The 9,144-nt window shown below is 33.4% G+C and overlaps 1 long non-coding RNA gene across 1 annotated transcript; it reads left to right on the forward strand.

Annotated features, from left to right (window-relative positions):
- Positions 1–3,550: 3,550 nt before the first annotated feature.
- On the forward strand, positions 3,551–6,073 carry LOC119191980. The gene is made up of 3 exons (XR_005113564.1): positions 3,551–3,607; positions 5,290–5,375; positions 5,601–6,073. It is a non-coding gene; the product is annotated as an uncharacterized LOC119191980 (long non-coding RNA).
- Positions 6,074–9,144: the final 3,071 nt, after the last annotated feature.

Here is a 9,144-nt window from a genome sequence, read left to right on the forward strand (position 1 = left end):
CTTTTACGTTTTAAAGTCAAGTGAGGTTTTTTATTTTAATGGTCAGGCTATAACATTTATTACAATTACAACTTATACATATAATAACAACTATTATTTATTTATGAATTCCTGCTCATCATGGCAGTAGGTTCGTTCCTTATTCCATTGTTGATACCAAATATCGCTTTTCAATCATTCGAACCCAGGCTCCCAGAAAAATGTCGTACCACGTACACATTACAACTATACTACCGAGGGAATCAACTCAACAATCTGCAGTATTAACTTATTTCCGAAACATACGTCATCGTATAAAAGAATTTCAAGAGAGAGCATTCATTTACACACACACATCACGCATTTATCACCAAAGAGGGTATGCAGAGGCACCCACTTTTCGCCAAGTAAAACTGAGCATAAAATCCCAAATATCACTTTACCCAACTCGAGATTCGAACCCAGGACCTCGAAGCGCTGGCGTACCACGCATGCAGTACAACTACGCCACCGAGGTAGTTTGGCATTCATTTACATAAGCGAAATATGACAAATTTCGTATATCCCTGCTTAATGAAATGATCGTAGGGCAAACATACATCAAAGGCAGATAAACGTCATTAGTAAAGACTTGCAGAGTCCGCCGGCGACCATGTATAATTACCAACCAGGGGCATGATTCTCTACGACAATGTCGAACTTGTAACACGGCGTGTTTCGTTAACTTCGTGTTATGACTGTGTAAGAGTATTCTGGATGCTAATTTGACATTTCATAAACACGATGAGGTGTGACACATCCGCCTTACGGGCATGTTACGAATTGTCAAAATAACGTGCGGCAATCCAGCGCGTCTATGCGCGTTTAGACAAATTAATTATTTAGATACAACGACTGTATAATTTCTATTGACGATAGTATCCTCTTTACATCGTGAAAACTCAAATATAATATTCTACCTTATCAGAAACAAAACAAACATAAATCCTAAATGATCGAATTAATATTCAAACCTATGTTTTGTATCTTGATAGTCAAATTTGTGTTATGGGCTCAGCGGTGAAAAATAAGCTACTTTACTACTGGCAACCCGACTTTTGACAACAATTGAGGTCAATCAAGTTTATTTTTATTACTTCGATGTAATATTTCTATTAGTAAATAGATAGGCCAAACAAATATAAAACACTAATGAAGGTATCTTTTTAAACAATGTTTTCTTAATTATGTACATTACAATTAATACTATGTAGTTTCTTTGTGGTGAAAGTTTTGTACCTATAAAGTTTGATAACAATAAAGATTATTGAAGAAATTTTTACTAGTTATACATTATTGTTGTTATAAGTAATTGGTAGAGGTCTTAATCAAGGGCTTAGCCAGCTTTAAATTAAATATCAAAATCTTCTAAATGTGAATATCGATCCAGGGAAACAAAGCAAAAATTTCATGTAGGTAATCCCAATAATTTTACACAATTACAAACAAAAGTATGTAATCATGTTAAATCTAAAATTGTTTGTACAAACACTTCCTTTTTATTTTAGGAGACCAAAGGCATCTTACATTGAATACTAATGTTAACAAAACTGATAATATCAAATGTAATAATAAAATAATTTCTTTTACAGGATAGTGAATGTAATGCAAGATATTCCAAATAAATAATAGTAAAATATACTCAGTTTTAACAACACATTATTTTTGTTTTATTTTTTATTTGTTGTTCAGTCTTAGATAACATAATATACTTAAGTAAAATTTCTATACATGAGTTTGAATGTTTGTTAATTAATCAGTTTCACCTTAATAACTAAATGAATGTGTGTGAAATATGAGGTACTCAGACCAGTGAGGCTGTGGATTTGAATAGAGTACTTTTTATTCCAAAAAGATTAATGCCGGTTGAGCGGCAAATAGAAGTTACTAGGTAATAGAGCTATAAATTTTTAAAAATAACGTTTAATAGGCAATATACACTTATTTTAATTATTGTTGGTAAGTCTGTTATATGTGAGTGTCTGTCTTAATAGTTATAAGGTGTCTACGGCAATGTCTATTTCTATAGCCAAGTTAAACTGTGTCCATGCACTGATGTGTACCAGTTTAGAGGAAATTGTAACTAGCGTAATTACTTTATAAGACCTAAAATCTTTGTCTCATTCTGAAAACCTACTGTGGAACGTCACATAGTGCTTTACAATTCAAAGTTCGGATGGCATTGTAACTGTTTATGGGCGGTCGTATCGCTTCTCATCAGGTAAACGGCATCCTCGGCACATTATTTAACTAAATAAAAAAAAGAATTTGAGTTAATGCCTTGTCGATTTTGCAACAAATTTTATAATGGAAGGTCCGTAGAATTCCTATTAATATACGTTGTTAGCGCTAATTTAACATAAACTGCATAAGCACAACAGCATTTACTATTATTCATATAACAGCATTCGTGTAAAATCTTCAGTAGCATTCAATATATCAATTCAATTCAATTTTTAAAATGTGGCTTTAGTAAACAAATCAAGTAAATAAGTCAATGACATTGACATTTGACAATAATTTTGAAGTTATATTTTTTCGTTTGAAAACAATCACAATCTACAGAAATTTCTTTAAATTATTTTTATATTCCTTTCATGTTTCTTACATTTAAGTATATACAAAAATGGGATTAAATAAAGTTTGGCAGTGATTTATTCGAGTTACATCATTTAATATCACGAATACAAACAAAAAAGCCTTTTCAAAAACCGATACTTGCCGATTCGAGGGGATGAAAGATTTCTGAACGCATTAACACATCGTAATATAAAAATATTAAGCATAGACAACCTATCGTATGGCATACACAATACCTATTTTCAATTACACATCGTGGCGCGTGTATGAAACGCGTTTGTGTTTAGAGCTTGTTTTGACAACACGCGTTTACGGTGTGTTATCGCGAGTAGCATAGGGAATCAACCTACTGGGCCCTTATTCTGTATGATAGTGTAAGCGCGTAACGCGGCTGTGTCATGTTATCTTCGAGAAATGTGCGTGGAATGGTATTCTGTAAGCCAAATCTCTATAGTCCTAAACATGACGCGTTGTGTTGCGTGCTTGTTACGCACTGTCAAAATAACGTGTGAGATAGAGAATAATGGCCCTGGCAGATAGTTGTAACCATAAAGATATTTTGTGGTTTCTGAATTACAACTGAAATGCTTTAATAAAAGGGAAAAATAAGAAGACAGATACTTTTAAATACTCTCTGGCCAATATAGTGGCATATGCGCATGTGGAGGTGGTTTTTGTTAATCAATAGTATAAATAAAACATAATAAATTGACTAACTTAATCAAGGTATCATGAACACGCTGGATGCAGGCCACTATGGACCGGTTCGTTGGGAAATCGTAAGGGAAGCCTATATTCAGCAGTGGACTGTTATCAATTAAAAAACAATGTGCAGTTAGGTGTTAGTGATTTCCTGTATTGTACGTCCTTGTAACTCTACTTATCAGGGAGCAATTTATTCATGTTAGAAGCGTTTTGAACGTCTTAGAGTGAACACTATGGGTGACTGTGTAAAGAAGATAATTTTGACCAAGATTTACACTCTGTAAAAGGCAATAGTAATTCCGAGGTAAAATATTTTATCTTCACAATTTAATATAAGAATAGATAAAAAATCTGTATACAATCAACTTTTTCGTAAAAAATAATCAATTTTTAAGTAATTTTAATCTAATTTATTTTGGGAGAACAACTTAATGTTGTTGTACCATATAATGCATTAAACATGTTTCATACGTTTTATAACATCATATTAATTTAAGTTGAACTTACGGCGCATCTGGCGTTACACACCGGCTCAAACAAAATATTGAATATTAAATTAAATTGCTAGTGTTTAGTATTTATTTATTAAAGCATGTATAAAATTCAATTATTTTTAGATTGTAGTCGTTTTTGAAGCAGCTATTTTTACTTTTTGTTAATTATAAAATACATCAATTGACCCTATTTACACGAATAATTGAACCTTAATCGAGAATAATTCTCATGGTATTTTAAAATGATGAGTTTTTCTGCTGAACCTTTTAAAGTTGAAAGTCAAACAACATTTTTAATATGATAATAAAAATAGTATTGACATAAAACTACTTATTATTTCCTCCCATCGTTTTGAAGACTTTGCAGCCTTCGTGGTCACGTGGTGTTGGTTGTCTGAAAAGTCAAAGTTACTATATTTACCTACATTTTACAATTGTACAAAATTTAAATTGTTAGATAATGACGGTCCAATCTACGAAGAATGAGCACACAATGTCTTGAAGTCTGGTAGATTTAATTAAATGTGAAACAGAATCCCAGGCTAGTGCAAGCTTCCAACCATCTTGTCTATTGAAATTCGGATGTTATTTAATTTTAATAGCCTCTCGAATCTTAGGCAGGAATCAGTGTTTTTAGCAATGATTTGTGACGTTTTTATTTGCAACTAGACAAGCATAAGCGTATCAAACTATTTTGAACCACCGCTTGATGGCAACGCGAAGGAACACACCATCAAACTTTACATTTATACTACAATATTTTATAATTTACAAAGGATAAGGAATTAAGAATCATAGTCGACATCTATGCACTGCGCCTTGTTTTATAGTTACAGGAAAATACATGTTTTTAATTAATACTGATAAAACCTGCTGCATAGAGTTAATTAATAAACTCTGTGATTTGGTTCACAATGCTTACAATTTTAGTTAATAATTTTAATTGTTAAGTTTTTTACTGGTAACTAAAATAATATTATAATAATATTCATATTTCATATTACAACGTTAACATTAAAGGTAAAAATGTAGCTCAGAAATATAAGTTGACCAACGGCCCATGCTACTACGCCCTTCGAAATTCAAATTATGTTAACCTATAAAAAAATAACTTACACGACACGACTTGTTTAAACGCAAAAACCTTGCACAAGTCATGCACAACTGCAATTTTTAATAAACGATCCCAATCGCTTTTATCGATCTATCTCAAAAATTGACGATTAGAATAAATATTTTTTGACATGCAAATAGTATTACAAATACCTCATTTTAATTGCTTCGTTCTCGGAATGGGATTGAAGATTGAGATTGGGATTGTTTATTAAAAACAGCTGTTAGCTGTATTGTTGTATTCAGCTGTAGCTGAGTTCGCCTCAAACGGATTTAAAACTAAAAATAAACGGCTGAACTCTGTTTCTTTTACCCCCATCTTCAAATCTATGAAATGTGTGCATAACCTATATTTTAATGTATGTGGTATCGATTTCAGCCCGCGACAGATAGAGTGGTACCACCTCCACCACCGCCACCACCACGACCACGCTACTCACCTCAAAACCTACCAAATATATGGGAGTAAGAACAATTCTGATATTACAAACATTAGATAGCGTACCTACCAGTTTAATAAGAATAAAGCCACAGGCATTCGTAGCTACATGCCGCCATTTTGTATCGTTGTCTGGTGTTCTATTTGTTCCGTGGCTAGTTTATAATCTGTTACACTTTTGACATTTTACTCAAAGTTTCTTCTTAGAATTTGACCCTTTTTTTATTAATACGTACCCAATATTTTTTTAGTTTGGCCAAGAGAGCACACTTCAGTCCCCATGCAGTAGTGACAACCAGGCTGCTTCAACTCGCAGAAACCGAGCGGGAGAGGGTGACAGTTCGAAGTCGGAGACAACATTTACTGAGCCCACCTCCAGCCGCGCCTCCACTCCCTCGCTTTTCTTATCCTCAGCGAAGCGATGTCCTCAGTTCAGCTTCAACGCCTATCAATACATGATATATTGTACCGAAAATCATACTTACTTTTAAACGAGCTGCGAAGACATGTCAAACTTGTTTTTTATAAAAATAAACTCAAATTTAACGCTAAAGACCTATTAAGCTTTAGTAACATTTCGCCTGCCATGCAATGAAATTGAGATTTGAGATCACACTTCCATGCGTTATGTTTTATAAATAAAATGCACGCCTGCGCAACGCCTAATAGATGAAGATGCCATCGAATGTAAGTATAATATATAATAAAAAATATGATAACCGAATGTGTATGTATTTAAAACCGGCCCTACAGAAGCATCACACCCTCAACCAACCAAATCACTTCACACACCCTCAGCCTACAAAACCAACTGCTATTTTAACAAATTGCAAACATGTTTTATTATAAAAAATATTTATGAATCTGGAATATTCATTTTTATCTCACTAAAGCTTTATTAAAAAACCAGGAAGCACTTTAAAAAAATTGGAGCAAACGAGTGAAATGTAATATTGAAAAATCTGCTAAAAAAGTATATCGAGTTATGTCCGAGAAAAGGGCATTCCGAATTCCACAGATTCTAACGATCCGGTCGTAAAAAATCATTTGAACATTTGCGCACAAATAAAATTATGATAAGCTAATAGATAATTGTTGAACACATTTTTAACTGTACAGTAAAAAAAATATTTAAAATAAACCTTACATCGACCCTTAATTATATACAGTCCCACTGCTGGGCACGGGTGTCCTCTACTGCTGAGAGGGATTCGGCCTTAGTCCTCTACACTCACCTAGTGCGAATTAGCAGACTTCACATGCCCTCAAAATTCTTATAGAGAACTCCTTAGTTGTACAGGTTTCCTCATGATCTTTTCCTTCATCGTAAAGCGAACAATTATCAATACACAGATAACTTTATAAAAATCGGAGGTGTGTGTGTCCTCGGATTTTGAACCTGCGGACATTCATCTCGGCAGTCAAACCTTACCTTGTATTTTCCACGTGTAAATTCAAGAATACTGAGGATATGATAATATTACCCACAAGATAAGAAATATCTACCAATGCTTTTAACAGAAAGTGCATTTTGTTCCACACATATCCAACACGTACGTACATCGTCCACATGGTCGTTTATTGTGATGTCAAATTACTATAAATGTACCACGTATGCAAAGATTTTCTTAGTGAAGTTAAAGTTACAAAACAATTTTGAGAATATAAAAATGCCTTTGGCTAACTATATTTCAATTATGTAGACATCGTTTAGACCATGTTTGGTCTTGTTTAAGTAGATTAAAAACGAGATTTTCGGAAATTCATAATCAACAATGACGATTATATATTGCTCGATAAATTTATCGAAATAGAAGTGTACTGAAGATATTCTACTTATAAAATGGATTCCATTGCAGCTTCGCAATTCAGAAGAACACAACCGCAAAATCTAGTTACGATCTCAAATCTAAACAAAGCTTCATAGACAAAAAGGAAACAACAAAGAACGGTCTACATCTACGTAATAATTGCAGAACGAGGCGCTATGTTCGTGCGAGTTCCACAAACACTACATTTACTTATTCAACTCTCCACGCTCGTAGCGCGGAACTGTGTGACCAGGATACTATTAGTTACGGCAAAAGAATTGTTCTATACCTTAGCTACGTAGACTTATGAACTCTTTTCAAATTAAACTTCAAATGTCAGATCAATTTAATTGTTACCAACACGCTTATGTATTATTTTTTAAAGAAAAATGTAAATACTTATTTCGAGAGATTAAATTGACGAATAATTTTCGATAAACAGATCTCTATAAAGAGCAATTAAATAATGCAGCATAATTATGCCGACCGTCGCGAGAATGATGAAAAAGTAACTATATCATCCATTTTTATTTTTGAGTTAATAATATCATTTTCAAATAGCAAGAATGATGTTACAGAATAATTCTTCAAAACAAATAGGTTTGTAGTCAAAATAAAACGCTAATCTAGAAAATATTATTAATCCATAAACCACCTTGACAATTAAACAATGTTATCAACAGAAACGCCGAAGCATTTTAAAATTATATTGACACAGGCATCACGTAAAAAGCGACATCTTGGATTAAAAGCAGGCTTGTGTCGCGAGCTCGGTGGCGCTTACAAAAACCCTGTTTCCTTTGTTGTGCAAAGAAGGGAAAGGAAAAACGTTCCAGCTTGTAAGAAAAAAATCAAACGGATTGCTGCTAGAATTTGTCGGCGAGAATTAATAGGTGCGAATACAAATTTGTACGTGCAAACGTTACTATTTATGAGCCATTTTATGGCAAATCTGTTTGTAGCGTATAATATCATTTTGTATTTTGTTCTATGCTTCGGTTTACTATTACTACACATTTTGGGACTATATTATGATCTATGTATTAAGTATTCAATAAAATTACCTCTACTTTGTGATCTGTATAAATTACTACACTCGGGTTCGATGTAATAATCAAATATTGAACCTCAGTACACACGTGTTTATGTTCAATTTAGTGGTCTGTCAATACATGTTTGTTAACAGACGAAACTCATATACCAACCGCAATAACTTAATTAAAGGTAAAGGCATTAAGACTTCTCTTCACGTACACCTCATGAAAGATTATGCAAATAAAACAGCACGAATCACATTCACAATTCTAATCCGTTTAAATCTCAAAAGACGTTCAAATTCCCACTTATTATAAGCAGGGTCGAGTTATGCCGCAATCTCAATGCAATAAACATTCAACCAGGCGGCACGTGCCAACGAGTGCCCGCCTTCGTGCTACTGCCGCGGAAATAAAGTAAATAAAAGCGGCACTAATTGAGTCAAGTAGAACACGTATGACACCCGCGAGAGAGTCGCGTCAGCTTAAAAATCTTTTAGAGGATATTGTTCTGGGATTTTGTTGAGGTCTTTTGCTATCGATGAATGGTATTTTAAAATACTTTCGTTGTAGAATAAACTCATAATTTCACGTGTATTGAAAAGGTGAGCAGTATTGTATCTGGCGAATCTACAGATAGTTTAGAATATAATTAGACTAATATAATTAAAATCTACTAAGACAGATGTGTTATTTCTAGGTTTTGTAGAAATCTTTCTAAATCTACAAAATCGCATTTTCCAAAACTGATCACTACATAAAACCACCTGAAGAATCGTTTAGAAAAACTAACGTACTCTTATGTTTTAACTTTTGTTATGATGCACTATACATATGTAAGTACGATGCTGGTTTTCTTCATAAACAAAGTTAAGAGGAAAATCCAAGTCCTTAATTGATTCCTAACAGGTCGAGACTTAGTCGACACGCTTGGAAACTTAATCCTGCTG

This window comes from Manduca sexta, unplaced genomic scaffold (genome assembly GCF_014839805.1).
Source record: "Manduca sexta isolate Smith_Timp_Sample1 unplaced genomic scaffold, JHU_Msex_v1.0 HiC_scaffold_218, whole genome shotgun sequence".
Lineage (NCBI taxonomy): Eukaryota > Metazoa > Arthropoda > Insecta > Lepidoptera > Sphingidae > Manduca > Manduca sexta.